The 16,290-nt window shown below is 33.4% G+C and overlaps 2 pseudogenes; one reads left to right on the top strand and one right to left on the bottom strand.

Annotated features, from left to right (window-relative positions):
- LOC132301770 (uncharacterized) overlaps positions 1 to 16,290 on the top strand; it is a 214,380-nt pseudogene that overhangs the window by 49,633 nt on the left and 148,457 nt on the right.
- On the bottom strand, positions 15,444 to 15,542 carry LOC132301938 (small nucleolar RNA R71; annotated as a pseudogene).

The following is a 16,290-nucleotide window of genomic DNA, read 5'->3' as shown; positions in this document are numbered from 1 at the left end:
AACACACAGTACAACACACAAATAATCCTAAAACATTCCCTACCTCAATTGGAATGAAAATCCCAATTACCACCGAAATGAAATCGCCCCAAATTTTCGGTCCGCAAAACAGATTTTTCAGCTTGCTACCTTCAACTTGTAAAATTCATAAAAAATTCAATTCAAACCCAAATTGAATGAATCTGAAGCTTAATGAAAGCTTAAACACTGTATTTTGATAATATCAATTTAGTTTAACCAAATATTTTCCCAATTGAAACAGATTTTCCCCACAACTTTGAAACAATTTCTGCCCAGAAAACACATTTTCAGCCTGCAGCTTCCAACTTTGAAAATTCATGAAAAATTTATTTGACATCGAAATTGGGCAAACCTAATTTATTTTGGAAGTAAACATATGAGAGTGTAAAACTAGAAATTTAAGCCATGATCCAATGTCAAAAGGTTAGTGAAATAAATCATCTAAAAATATGTTTTCCAGCTGCAATAAAAACATGGACAGCAGATAGTTTCGGATTTTTTAAAAAATTTAGAAATGCTCTAAAATCATAAAAAAATTCTGAGTAGTGTAAAACCTATGGAGGAAGTTCCAGTAAAAATTTCAAGGCAATTTAAGCACCACAACTCCATATAAAAAATTTATTTCCGGACTAAAAAGGAAAAACTTCAAATTTTCAGCAACTAGCTTGCAACTTCAAAAATTCATAACTAATTCATTTTAAATCCAAATTACCTGAAACCAAAACTAAATGAAAGATAATTGAGTATGTTTTCATATTATATATTTAATTTGACAAGATTAATTTCAAGTTAAAACAGTTTAAGGGCAAAATACAAGTCCTTCTCTTCCAAGCATATAAAACACTCAATAATGACATAAAAATACTTCAAAATAATAGATCAATACCTCACTAGAGAATTGAATCTCTAGATACCAAAGAAAAACTAGGAGTTAGGCTAGATCCTTCAAGGGTTTTGAAGAGGAGGATGAGGGGAACAAAAAGTATTCCAAGTTCAAAGTTCTAAGGTGAGTGAAATGGCACCAAAAATGAAGTCAAAGCTACTAGTCAAGCTTTTATCCAATGGTGGCTTCCTTAGGGTTTTTGAGAGGAAAGTGATGAATGAATTAAAATGCGTAAACCCTAAGCTAAATTGGTGGGCTTCTGCACTCACTAGGAGCTCTTGCACTACCTCTCACACACACACTAATGCAAGACTAAAGGTGAGTCCTACACTTGTCATGAATCCAAGTAAGCTTCCAAGATTAAATATTAACCCTACACTTGTCAACCATCCATGCCAACAAGTGCACCAATCCTAGGATAACAAGTAGGTGAATCCCCACCCTCCAAATGTCATCATCCAATGCATTAAAGTGTTTCCACACAAATGTCAACAAGTGGACCAATGAGAGTGTGACACTTATCACACTTTTCAAAAATTGCAAAAAGGTCCTTTTTAAAAATATCTTCCAAATTTAATTGCAAAATGGTCCCTAAAACGAAAAATAATTACTTTACTTAATTACCTAAAAACCCCTCAAGTTATGGATAATTGCAAAAAGTCTTGTTTTCATGGCTTTTATAAAGAAAGTAAGCATTTAATATGCATTTTTACAAAAGTAAAAATGTAGATGTCATGGAATTTAAGTATCATGAAAGTATGCAAAACCGGAATCAAATCCGAGCACAAAAAATGAGGTTATGCAAGTAAAAGTGAAAAACAAGAAGAGGACGAAATAAGGAAAAGACGAAAAATGAATAATGTCAAAAAACAATAAAATGTGGAAATGGCTCGGTCCTCAAAAGAAGTTATCAATCCAAAGGAAAGAGTCTCAAAAACTATTTTCGAGCACTCGAGATGACACTAAGAGGTGGGAAATCGAACCCGAAAAAGAAAAGATAATGAAAAAAAAATTTATCCGCAAAATTTGAAGAAAAAGGGAAAATGAAGAAAATGACTAGGTCATTACAACCTTCCCATCTTAAAGGGATTTCGTCCCCGAAATCTAGCCCCAACAAAACAAAAAGGCGAAATCAGGATAACTACGGAGTACATCTCCGAGTACCCCAAACAATATGCAACGAAAACAACCCCAAGGCTGAAAGACAATGCTCAAGCCAATGACATTTGCACCCACGTGCTCACGACTGGACAACCTCCCAAAAAAAAAAAGGCCGCACGGCCACACGATAAGTCAAAGGTCACTCACAGAACCCAACACCAGACAAAGGAACGGAAGACAACAACCGTAAGCATTTCTCCTGATGAACCATCATACCGATCCAAAAATAACCCAAAAAGAACTCCAAGATCATCACAGATCAAATCAAAGTACAAAACAAGGACAACGTGGCAGTACGAATAGCGACCAGAACCCACCTACACTTACTCGTCAGTAAGGTAGCATGACAGTATAAGGCACTAATTCATAACCTGCCCCCCACTAGGTCTACCCATGAAACCTCTCGATACAATTGACATCAATGTCGTGAATCATCATTACCAAAAGCACTACGGGAACTAGGCATCTTGTGAGAGTTGGGGTAGCTAATCCCAAAACTCTGACAACAATGTCACAGGCATTACTAAGCTTAAGGTCCAAAGTCCTCAATACAACAAAACCAACCACTCCAACGCCTCAAAATACTCCTGTTAACAACCTAAATCACGAATCTAAAGCCTAACAAATAAAACATCATCTCCAAAATCCCAAGCACTCGAGATGACACTAAGAGGCAGGAAATCGAACCCGAAAAGGAAAAGATAATGAAAAAAAAATTTATCCGCAAAATTTGAAGAAAAAGGGAAAATGAAGAAAATGACCAGGTCATTAAATAAATCATCTTAAATACACTCAATAAATCAAGTTCATTCAATACTCTCAAGAGAATATAGGCTGTAGCTCAGTTTTTCATCTCACTTAAGGACCTTAACCCTAAAAAGCTATAACAACATATTTATATAAAGCCACACAGTGCATAGAACTTCATACACCTTCAAATACACCTATCACCTCTGGCTAATCATTGAAATAGCACAGTGCAGATATTTTCAGGAGCAAGAGCCAATTATTGAAGGCCACCTCAGCATATTTTGTCACTATGCATACTGAAATTCATACATATACACTACAAGGCTGTGCACTCCATTCAGCTCAAGACTTAACCTCCAAGAAAATGTAATATTCTTGCATATTCACTTACTTTAGGACCACTAGAACGTGTCACACTCTTGTGCATAGTAAGGAAGTACCAAAGTACCCTTGCAATAGATTTTCAACTTCTCAGCAAAACACAAGTCCTAAGACTGTATAAATGGTAATGCAGATTCAATCAGGTCAATCCAGTGCAATGCAGCATCCTGAGCATACATATATATATAGAATGTAGCTTAGAAATGACAATGCTACCCCTAGAACCATTTGTGACAATTTTCATGAATTGAGCCCACACAAAATTCAGCAAATTCAGCAAGAACATGTTGATATACTATGATAAATACATTAAGACATATATGAAGGATAAGTCACTGATGAGAAAATTACCACACTATCCTTGAGACTTATTTCAAGCAACTTTGACAATGAAGAAGCCCTTTGAAGCCACTGCTACATAGATTTTTGACATTAAAGAGGTAAACAATGCTTAAGGGGCTTCAGGACCAACAAAACCCAACTGATCAAGTCGCTACATTAGAACACTGAAACATAAAGAAAACTTCTAGGTAATTAATCTGGAAGAATGAAGAAGATGATCCCTGCTCAGCACGAACAATCCCTACTCCTGTCGAATACCTGAAAAATGATGGTAGGTCAGGCCCACAAACAAGTTTTACTCTAACTACAATCCAAGCAGAGACCCGATACGCAGATACATCCTAGATAAATCAATAATAACTATTTAGTTCATAAATATATATATATCCACACTAAGGACATTCACTGGACTACAAAGAGGGTTTCAACCTGAATAGAAGGCAACATGCAAATCGCACCTGACGCAACCCACTGCATATATGCTCCCTAACCGTCGACTCTGAGACTCAAGCTCATATCGCGGTACCATAGATATAAATTTAAAGTCCATCCAAACCAGAGTATGTCATTTAATTTTTCATTGATCTGACATAAAATATAAGTAACAAGTAATCCAGTTAGTCATTCAACTTATTCAGTTGATCTGACTTGAATCCATATAGGATTTAACTATTTTAGTTAATCCATTCCATATGTATGAATAGGTAAGAATTAACATTTTGATCTAATCCATCCCTAATATGCCATCATCCCATACCAGTGCATATAATCCACATGATCCATAAATGATACAACACTTAAAACAGTACATCAAATAAATCCACAATATATAATAAAAATCATATATATATATATCTTTGCATATAATTAAGCAAAATAACAACTCTAAGTAGCATGCATTTAATTTTTACAATAATAAATTAACATACATCTCAAATAGACTGTTTTAACGTCCAGGACGTAATTAAACTATTTAAATCCAATTAATTGATTAAATTAGTTTAATTCCAATATTCATCCATCTAAATTGCTCAATAATATCAAGCAATGAAATCCTTAGTTAACAATATGCAAATTGATTTAAAACTTCATATTTTTCAAGTCCATAACATATAGTCATAGATTATGCATTCCGGTTATTAATCTAATTTATTTAAACCATATAAATCATCTAAACTAAATTAATTATTATTGGAATCATCCTAACAGTAAAACAGAACCTTTAAAAACTAAAATCTACAAGTTCTCAGCAATGGAGCGTGCTCTCGTTTTGAGAGAGCAAGCTTTGTCCTCAATGGAGCAAGCTCTCAAACTAATGGAGCATGCTCTCACCAAAAAGAGCAAGCTCCCAAACTAATAGAGCATGCTCTTAACTAAAAGAGCAAGCTCCCAACCTAATGGAGCATGCTCTCAACTAAAAGAGCAAGCTCCCAAACTAATAGAGCATGCTTTCAACTAAAAGAGCAAGCTCCCAAATGAATAGAGCATGCTCTCAATTAAAAGAGCAAGCTCCCAAACGAATAGAGCATGCTCTCAATAAAAAGAGCATGCTCCCAAACGAATAGAGCATGCTCTCAATTAAAAGGGCATGCTCTCGGCCTGAGGGAGCCAGCTCCCTCTTCCATGGAGCCGGCTCTCGCCCTGAGAGTCGTTAATTTTCATTAGGGAGCCGGCTATCAACCTGTTCTTCTCATTCTTCTTCGTCTCCGACGTCCTCTGATCGTTCCAATCATCTCTGTTAAGGATCCTAAACTTCTGTTCTATGTCCCTGATGATCTCAAATAATTTTTACAGAGTACTTATACATTTTTTCCACAAATTTAAAACAAGTTTCATGCAAAAATTTCAAGATCAAGCCACTATAAATATAAACATATAAATTCTATTTTAAATCAACTTAAACAAGCATAATATCAATTTAATACGTGATTAATCCTGGAATTAACCTAGGCATGTATAGAATACAGATCTAAGGGAAAGAATAAGAGCAAAACTTGCCTATCAATGTTTTGGTTTGAAACCTTTAACCGTCTTTTTCCTAAACTTTTCGGTGACCTTAGTTGCCATTAAACCTCCTCTGCCACTCTTGGTTTAACCCACGAGCCAGCCCCTCTTCATCCTCCTTGGTTCAGCCCTCTTGGCCGAACCTTAGCTTCCTCTCTCGGTTTCTCTTCTCTCCTTTCTGTTATTTCTCTTTCTCTAGGACTAATAAAAACTCACGTAGTAAACCTAACCTCCTCCTCTACAGACTTAAATATACATATATAGGCAATAATATATACCTACAACATAAAACCTTAATCCTAGCTTAACCCTAAGCCGGCTTATACAGAAAAGAGGAACAAATAATCATATTTTAATAATACTAATACTACCCTTACATATGACGTATTTACATATAAATATAATCATTTATAAATATAATATAATTATATCTATTTCTATATATAACTAAATCTCTTTATCATTATTAATTAGAAAAATAATAATAATCACCTCCAGTACCCATGGGTCCCACACCTTACACATGAAGGCCCATCCAAGTAGTCCATGTGACCCATTTATCTGGTCCACTACTACTATCCAAAACTAACTCCTTTTAAAAATAAAATAAAAATAAACCATAAAACAATATATCATTTAAGCCTAACAATTTAATTTCAAATAAACCACACAATTTAACAAGCAATTAACACACAATTAAATCACAAAAATCAAATAAACAATTATTCAAATAAATAATTTGCCACATAAGCATATAGCCACATAATCAATTAAAAATACACATGAAATAAAAATTTAAATTCTAATTTTATCCTTTTGAAAACTGGGGATATTACATATGTCCATTTACTTTAAGTTTACAATGTAAATAAGGAAGTACCCCTCATTTGGATTCAATAAAAAATATCAGAAAATTGAAATCCAACTAAATCAAAATGTAGAAATTCAGTTTTAGTACAAATTTGGATTTCCGATAGTTTTGGTAAAAATGAATCCTCATGTAGATCAATGTAGAATGGATGAAAAACTCCCATAAAATCAGTTTAGGCTATTTGAAGTATAATAAGTTATTACCGGGAAAAATTATTTTGAAATAATCATTATTTCAAAAATCCATTTTTCATACTTAGCCAAAAACACAGTTTTTCATGACGCACATTCAGGGGTCCTAATGTCCTTTGCCAACTCACGGTAATGAAGGTTTCTCATGCCTTAATAGTTGACCAATATAAATCATATAATTGTTGTGCATGGTCTTAGCATTTCTAGCACAAGTGATGAGTTCCTTCAAAGCTTAAGCAAGCTCGAACTAACTCATTCTTTAGCAATGACTTCATGTGTTAATTATATTGAATGAAATGCATAGTCTATTGTTAATGGATATAGGAACATATAAATGATGATATGATATGTATGGTCCTATAGAGATGAGCTTCAAATAGATTCATAAATACTTTGAGATTGAATCCTAAACACTCACCATCCTATGTACTCCTTTCTTTATGCTTTGTCTATGATTGTGTAGGCTTTGAGGTATTCTTGCTTCCTTGCTTTCTTTTTTTCTTTGAGTTGCTTTCTTGATTATTGATGTCCAAGATATCTTTGGATGGACTTTGTATTTGGTTCTTGTAACTTCAAGTCTTCTTTGTATCCATTGCTTTCCGTAATGTGATCTTGAATAATAGAATACTTAGCATGGTCTTTATGATCTTTATTGAGGTTCTTCTTTGAATGTAAATCATCTACAACATTCAATGTAAATATTAGTTCTCAAACACCATTAATGGTTTGTTATCATCAAAACCTTTAGATTGTTCTTGGATGAAATCCTTAAGGGCAACAATCTCCCCCTTTTTGATGATGACAAAACATTGATGTGTTCAGAAGCAAATAGAGCAGTATTTGAAAAATGCCCCCCTATCAAAGTGCATGCATTGAACTTAATGTCATATAATAGAATGCTTATACATTCTACATTCAGTTACATGCATTTAAGATCATACATAGTGAATCACATCATACATATTTCTCCCCCTTTGTCATCTAAAAAAGGTGAGAGGCCTAAACAACTTCATTTAGCATATATCTTTAAGCATAGTGCAGTGATGATAATCAAGAAATGGCAATATAGAATTAATGACTATAACGTGCTTTGGAGTGCAACATATAAGTAATAATATTATAAGATACCAATTTCATTGATAACATGAGTTCAAATCATCATTTAGGGTTTCATGGCATATACAAAAGTATACATAAAGTATAAACAAAAGGATGAAACGTAAACTTATTTAGGCAAAAAGTATACATAATAAAATAACAAAAATGAAGCTTTGACTAGAATAAGCCAAAAGGCAAAAACCTTTGTAGAGACAAATCTAGAAATTTAAGTGTGCTTCAATCCTAATATTTTTCCCATTTAACATTTTCAAGAAGAAGGGAAATTTCATCATAGTCATGAAAGTTCATATGAATGAATATAATGACCAAAAAGTCATTTAAAGGCATGTTTGACAAAATACAAGATAAGTCCATTAAGCTTAGCATAACATGCAATATTTATGCATAAGAGATTATTAATAATCTCCCCTTATAAACATGCTTCCATTTCAATCATATATCATTTATTGGATATGCATAAACATAATGATATATAGATAAGGCAATGATATCAAAAGATACTCTTTCATTGAAGAATATAAATTTTTGTATGATTTTACTATCCAAAACAATTGTAAAATCATATATGGTGAAAAACACAAAGCATATACAAGTAGTGTTTCTACTCTAGTTATATGCAATAAATTTCCAAGTATTCAAAAACATATTTTCTTAGACATGTATAGTTAGAGATAACTGGCTACATGATTGTCCATATGGATGAGCTCAATATTTCTCTTATACATATTTTTTAAGGTGCATATCAAAACATCTTATGGAATCCTAAGGTGCTAAGAATAATATATAGAGTGTGGCCTTAAAAGCAAAATATCTTCTTTAAGAGATGTGGTGAGAGATTTGCTACATGAATTTCCATGTGGATAAGCTAACTATCTCTTTTAGACACATTCTTTAAGAGAACATCACATGAAGTTCTAAAGTGATAAAAGTAGATATATCAAAATAGAATAACACTTGATATCGCATAAGTCATTTAAGATAGAACAAAGTGTCCTTTGAATGTCATATTCCCAAGACTAAAGAGTTAAATAGATATATGAAATTTAAGTTTCATGACACTTTAGGAGTTTAAACTCTAGAAGAAATCAAATTTACTCATCATGCTAATTTCAATTTATTTTGCATGCTAGAGATAAGCTTCTTTGCATAAATCATAAATGTTGATTCAATGATAGTATATAAGTTCAATCAACATATTTTCATGAATGGTTTTGAAAACAAATATATATCAATTTAGTCAAAACCCATCAATTTTGAGAAAATCACTAAGCCTTTCAAAGAAAGTTCTAGGAGCTTATTTTAATCACATAAGGCCAAAGATAATTTTAAATATATAGTTTAATTTAATTTAATTTTTTATTTTATTTTTACATTTCAATTCTGGGTGATTTTTCTTCATAGTCTTAAAAAAAATGAAGTTAATTAAAAATCATTTCATGCAAAAACATGTAGCATTTTTATTGCTTCAATTGAAAGTCATATGTGCACAAAGACATGTATTCAATTTCTTCTTCTTGGTGTAACCTTAGGGAGTAGTCTAGCTTAGTTGCAAATGATACTCAAGATACCTAATATGATGTGATCACATGTAAAAGAACATGGTTAAAAGTATATTAACTTTTAAGAAATAATTAGTTCTTTTAATTAGCACAAAGAAATATTCACCATTGAATGATCAAATAAATGGTGGTGAACATTATTTAACTCTTGGGAAGGCATTAGAAATTCATATTCTTATTTTTTATGAGATGGCTCTTTCAATGAGATTTGTTCATTTAGATATTCAAAATAGGACTTATATGATTTATCATTTCTCAAGTCCATCTAAACCTTTTCAAGTTAAACAACTTCATTTTCTATATGCATGGAGGTGACACAATAAAGTGTGGATAAAACATTTAAGATCACAAAAGCATATAGATGACTTTTTAGACATTGCTACTTTAATAGATTTGATAAGGTTCAAATAAATTAGCATTGATGGTCTACATGAGGTAACGTATGCTTTCCTTTGATGGCATATCTTCCAAAAAGCAAATCTTTCACACAGATTGGTTATTGTTAATCTAAAGATCATTTGAAAGATAGAGAATTATTTCGTGTTAGCATGTGTATAACTCATATACCAAAACAAACTACTTTCATGCGCAATATCAAAATCTATAACATAGACATTTTTACATCTATCAGCAACAAGTAGCATATCAAGAGCATCATGCTTAGAATTTCATGATTAAATTATTCATATAAAGCACGTTGATGAGAAAGGAATTCTTTACCCATGGTACTAACTTCATTAGCTTAGGAGTCGTTTCTCAATGTGATGCATCCTTTCCATTTTGTGAATGAGAAGAATTCTTGGCATAATGTCATTTCTGTGCTTTAGGCACCTACTTGAGAATCCACTTGTCCTTGAGTGAAAATCATTTCTATACCTATAAAGCACACTCAAGTAGCATTCTTTGGCACCCAATTCCTTATGGGTCCATATAGATTAGCATATATTGATAAGGTTCCTTTTGGAATTAAATTCAATAAAATGCAAATGTCATACTTCCTTTAGTTAACATGCTTCAAAATAAATTTGTAATTTTGGTGGATCTATCATGCTAGTGCATTTGTCAATTTAAGGAATAACTATGCTTACGGTTGCATAAAACTCAATGAGACAATATGAAATTAATAGGAATTGAGTGATGTAGCACAATTTCATATTTAGATCATGATCAAAGGAACCATTTGCATTATCCATGACAAAATCTAGAATTGACAATGAGATTCTTCCTAGGTGGGCAAAATGAATAAGGTGCCCCTTTTTAGAAATCCTTGAAGGATTCAACAATTGAGGAAGTGTTTTTCTTTCCAAAACCAAATATGCATTTTCAAGAATGTTACCTTATTGGAAAGTAAGGTTCCTACTAAGATTTAAACCTTCTAAAACTATTTTATTCTAATTCAAGGTGTAGCATTCCAAATGCAATTTCAAGTAATTCATTTAAATGTAATGCTTGCAAAAGATAATATTTCAATCATTGAAAAGCGTGCACTGAAACAATTTTCCTATTTGAATACTTGAATTAAAATAAGACAATAAATCCATAATCTATAGATATAACAAATCATCATATTTTGGGAGTTACGGTCTTCAATGATTTAGAGCATTTCATTTAAGCATACTTCATACATAATGATCTAAGATATGAAGATACATTTCATATAGCTTTCTAGAGATCATAAATGTACCAAGGAAGTAAGTGGTAAAACAATTTATAACATGGAATGAATCTATAGAGTTTACCAATTACCATGCCCTTGAAGTTGTTCTCAATTGTAAAACTTCCTTCATAATAGGTTTTGTGGAAGTTGGAACAATCTTTCATCATATGCTTCCCTGAAGCATCCCTACAAGATAAACTCAAGATTTTTTCTATTGGTACCCAAATTTCTTGGGTCTATATGAGTTAGGTAATTGAACATAAGTTCCTTTTGGAACCCAAATCTTCCTTGTCCTTGTCTTCTTTCTAAATAGACTATTATAAATTTCATGTCCAAACTTTTTACAATAATTGCATGTAGAAGAACTTTTCACAAACGAATCTTTTCCTTTTGTGAACTTTGCTAAAGTATCATTTTGATCATTAATTACTTTCTTTAAAGACTCTTTTTTGGACATAAGATCAATTGATGATGATTCTTTAGAAAATACACATTCATTTTTCTTTTTCAAAGACTCATTTTCAATTTGAATCTTTTCAAGTTTTTGTACTAGATCATGATTTTCCTTTTTAAGAGATCTACACTTCAAAACAGTTTTTCCTAGAACATGATATAATTCTTTAAAAGCGTCAAGTAATTCATTATGTGCATCAACTAGTTCATTATAAGAGGCTTCTAAATCAAAAAATTCATGATTAGAATTTACCTCATTTTCATCGGCCATGAGACAAAGATTGTCCACCTCTTTGATGTCACTCGTTTCTTTACTAGAAGCTTGGAGAGCTATACTCTTCTTTTGAGTTGCTTCATTTTCTTCACTACAGGAAGAAGAGTAAGTTCTATTAAGAAAATTCAAATGATTAACAATGTTAGTAGAACTAGAATACATCTCACTACTTGATTCATTTTCATTTATGATGGAAGCTATATCTTTTTCAATAAGCATAGGCATATATGATTCCTTACTATTAATTGATCCTTCATAGGCTAATTTAAGTGAGTTCCAAATTTCTTTAACTGTTTTACAAAAGATAATTTTATTGAACTCATTTTTGCTTAATGCACAATAAAGATAGCATATGGCTAAAGCATTACACTGAATGAATCTATGATCATTTTCATCCCATTCCTCTTTTGATTTAGGAATTTTATTTCTTTCAATAACTTTGGTTGGGATATGATCACAATTTTCTATAACTTTCCATAAATCAATATCAATACTTTTTAGGAAGGCTCTTATTCTAATTTTCTAATAGATATAATCATTTCCATCAAAATAATGAGGTTTATCAATGGGTTATCCTTCTAAGTGTGTGATACTACCATTGTTGGCCATGATCATACTCTAAGATGGTTAAGTCCTTTAATAGAGTTTAGGCTCTGATAGCAATTGTTGTCCAAGGATTGACTCTAGAGGGGGGTGAATAGAGTCAATGGCCAATTTTCGCAATTTATAGATTTACAATTTCTAATCAACCACTTAAGCAATTATGTAATATTCAAGATATGAAAGTAAACAATTAATAGCACAATTGTAAAAGAGATAAGGGAAGAGAAATTGCAAACAATGACTCGGCGATTTTAGCGAGGTTCGGAAACTCCTACTCCTCGGCTCAAGACCCCTCTTGATACTTCCCAATGCACTATGGCTTCTCCTTATGGGTGGAGAGCAAACCTTTACATGAAGTAATGAGCGCTGAAAAGTGCACATTTAAACCCCTTAAGCTTAGGTATTCTAGGACCTTTATCTATCTTATTTTTCCGCCTTAGATTAATTTCGTGTTATTTCCATTTTCAGGTACTTATCCCCTAAATAAGGTAACTCAGCCAAATAAGAGCAGAAATGAAGCAATTCTGGAATGAATCAAAGAAAGGAGCAAAGTAGAGCAAAAGGAAGCTTAAAGGTGGAATTTCAGCATCTTCGATCGATCCAACATCAATCTTCGATCGATCGAACTTCCATCGATCTCAGCACTTCAAGATAGATTCAAGGCATGATATCATTTTCAGAGATCCCAAAAGTTCGATCGATCGAACTTCCTCCAGTATGAAAAGTTAAATTTTCAGCTCACAAAAAGTTGTCCTTTATCCAATCATTGGGGAATATTTGGTGTACGACCCCAGCTTATTTTGGGTGTCATTTGACCTACCTATATAAGGATAAGGATTACTTTTTACATCATATCATATATACCTTGTAGAACTCTTAGAGAGAAAGCTTAGAGGAGAAGGAGGCTAGAGACACCATTGGAGACTCTTCATCAACCAAGGAGCAAATCTCTACCATGGAGTTAGCCCTTAAGGGTTGGAGGACACCATCCATGAGTGGCTAGACATCCTCTTGGGGCTAGAGTTAGCCCTAAGCATGCTTTCTACATCTTGATTTATGTATTTTTGAGGGGATTTGTATTGTGATACTTGTTTTGACATATTTATATATATAGATCTTGTTTATTCAATGATTTGTATGGTTTAATGTTTCCAATTGATCATTTCATTCTATCCATATGTCTATGTATGCTAGAATAGATGTTCATGTGTTTGCCTCTATTTCTTGTGTTGTTGATGTATGTCTATGTGTATTAATGCTATAGATTTAGAGATTGTCAAGACATAGTGCTTAATGGAATGTCCTTGTGGTTTATTTGATGGTTCATGCTTATTTCTTAATGGATTATACGTCTCCCTTAGTTTAATTAGCTTAATTTCATGTCATTAGCTTAGTTGTAATGTAGTGATAGCTAGATGTTAAATGGCAGGACAATCCATGCTTGTTGTTTGATGTTTTATACTCATGAAAGCGAGTGGCGTAATTCTCTAATTTTGTGTTGTGTTTGGTTGTGAGCTTAAAGAAAGGATTAATGGCTTAATTTGATATGTTATGCTATCTACTATGTTGCTTAGACAATATATGCTTAATTTGTCATCCATGCTTGTTAAAACAACCACACACACACACCATTGTCACAATACATGCCTTTCCCCTCATTAATCATTCATTAAAGGTGTAGAAGAGTTGTGCTTAGTGGTGATCTCTAAACTCCAAGATTTCTCTCTCTCTCATTTTACCTCTATTGCACTATTATTTAGTTTAAAGTGCATCTTAGCTTAATTCAACCACCAACCAATCTTTTGATCACTCGACTTACTAACTCTAATTTTGATTCCACAACCTTTTGCGACCCTCATAATCCCTTGGGACGATCCCTACTCACCCTAACTATATTTTTACTGAAAGGTAGTAGTAAAAAATTATAAATGTAAAACTTGGCCCTCGCCTTAATGCACTCTTAAGCTTATGGTAGGATTAATTGATTGGCAATGTCGTATTTGTGAAATCAATTAGGAATTAGTACTCTTTTGATCGTGTCTTTATTTTTTTTTTATTTTTATTACTTAGTGTGTTGGTTCTTGTTTTACTAAGAGCATTGAGTAAGAAGGTGAGTAAAGGAGCATCCAAGCAAACGAGCTAAGCAAAAGCATGGAAAAAGGCTAAATTCTAAAAAATTGCTAAGCTAAGCTAAAATTTTTGGAGTTGAAGTGCTATAGGACCTTTGTGAGATCTTTCTAACTCAATCCCTAGTTAAATCATCGGCCCGCGTAGAGGCTTGTATTTCATTCTTAGATAAATCGTGAGCCCGCGTGGAGGCAAATTTACTTTTCTTTGCATGTTGTTCAAGTATGGGAGTATGGGAACAATGTATATGGAGGAAGTTTGTTGATAGTTGATTTGTTGTGAAGGTGAAGTGTTTGACATTTTTCCTTATTGTGTTGCATTGTGCATGCATGGTCGTAGATCTTTGAGACCCACTATTGTCCTTTTAAATTTTCATCTTGAATCCATTATTCGAAACCCTAGGGGAAGAGGTAGTTCTAGTCAATCCATTTCATCAATGGAAGGACACAATGAGGACTATGTGGAGGACCTTGGTCACATAGACCAACAAGGTCTCCTCCACCCCAATGTGCATCATGATAACATGCAAGTACCATTAGGCATGCTAAGGCCATTCATTTATCCACCACAACAACAAGGCCAAGTTCCATTGGGAATGCCAAGGCCAATTTATGCTCCACCACCACCTATTATTCAAGGCAATCAAGGAGCCCATGTTGCACCTCTAATTGCTAATCCTCCCCTTGCTTTGAGAGATCACTATGTGCCTAATGAATATAATGCACCCACATGCATTCAATTGCCACCACTTAGAGTACATCACTATGAGATCAAGCCACAAACCATTCAAATGCTTTCTAACTACCATGGACTTCCAAGTGAAGAACCTTACAAGCATTTGGATGAGTTTCTTGAAGTATGTTCCCCATTAAAATATACGGACATTCCGGAAGAGGTCTTAAGGCTTAAACTTTTTCCATTCACCCTAAAAGATAAGGCAAAATATTGGTTTAACAATCTTAGGCCTTTTTCAATAACTTCTTGGGCAGAAATGCAACAAGCGTTCTTGAAGAAGTACTATCCGGTTTCTAAGACCAATGCCATACGAACCTCAATTCGAGAGCTTTTACATGGGGATGGGGAAACATTCCATGAGGCATGGGAACGCTTTAATGAATTGCTTAGGAAGTGTCCACATCATGACATGCCCAAATGGCAACTAGTTCAATACTTCTTTGAGAGCTTATCGGACAATCATAAGGGCATGGTTGATGCTTCCATGGGTGGCTTTTACATTGATAGGCATGAGGATGATGTGTGGCGTCTTTATGAGAGCATGAGTGAAAATTCTTTGCATCGAACTTTATCTTCTAAGAATGGTAGGAATTCTAGTGAAAGAAAGAGCATTGGCTTGCATCAAGTCAACCATTCCAATGAAATAGCCGCCGAGATGAAATCCTTATCTCAAAGGTTTGATCAATTCTTAATCAACCAAAACTCGGCAAATCAAATATCTTCCATTCCTAACCATTCGCATCATGCATTTAATGAGACATGTATGACTTGTTCAAGTGTTTTACATTCTACTTCCAATTGTCCCCATGGACATGTACAAGGTGAACATAATGAACAAGTCAATGTAACTTTTTTTAATCAAGGGAACAATCCTTATGGCAATCATTATAATCCAAGTTGGAGGAATCATCCGAATTTTTCTTGGAAAAACCAAAGGGGAAGGCTCAAACCATCCCCAAGGCAGTTTCTAAGGGAAATACATTCCACCTCCAATGCAAAGCCAAAGTTCCCAAGGATATAGACCATTTCAATCACAAGGAAACCAATTCTCTAATTCTCATTTTCCAAGTCAATCATATTCTCAAGGGAATTCTAGGAGTCCCGTCTTGGAAGAGAAAGTTTTGACCGCTCTAGGCACTTTAGAGGCTAACACTCAATT

This window comes from Cornus florida, unplaced genomic scaffold (genome assembly GCF_030987335.1).
Source record: "Cornus florida cultivar Cherokee Brave unplaced genomic scaffold, ASM3098733v1 CherokeeBrave_3.0.0_Hap2_Chr03, whole genome shotgun sequence".
In the NCBI taxonomy this organism is placed as follows: Eukaryota; Viridiplantae; Streptophyta; class Magnoliopsida; order Cornales; family Cornaceae; genus Cornus; species Cornus florida.
The sequence above is the reverse complement of the archived record's forward strand: the minus strand, read 5'-3'. Positions and strand labels throughout refer to the sequence as shown.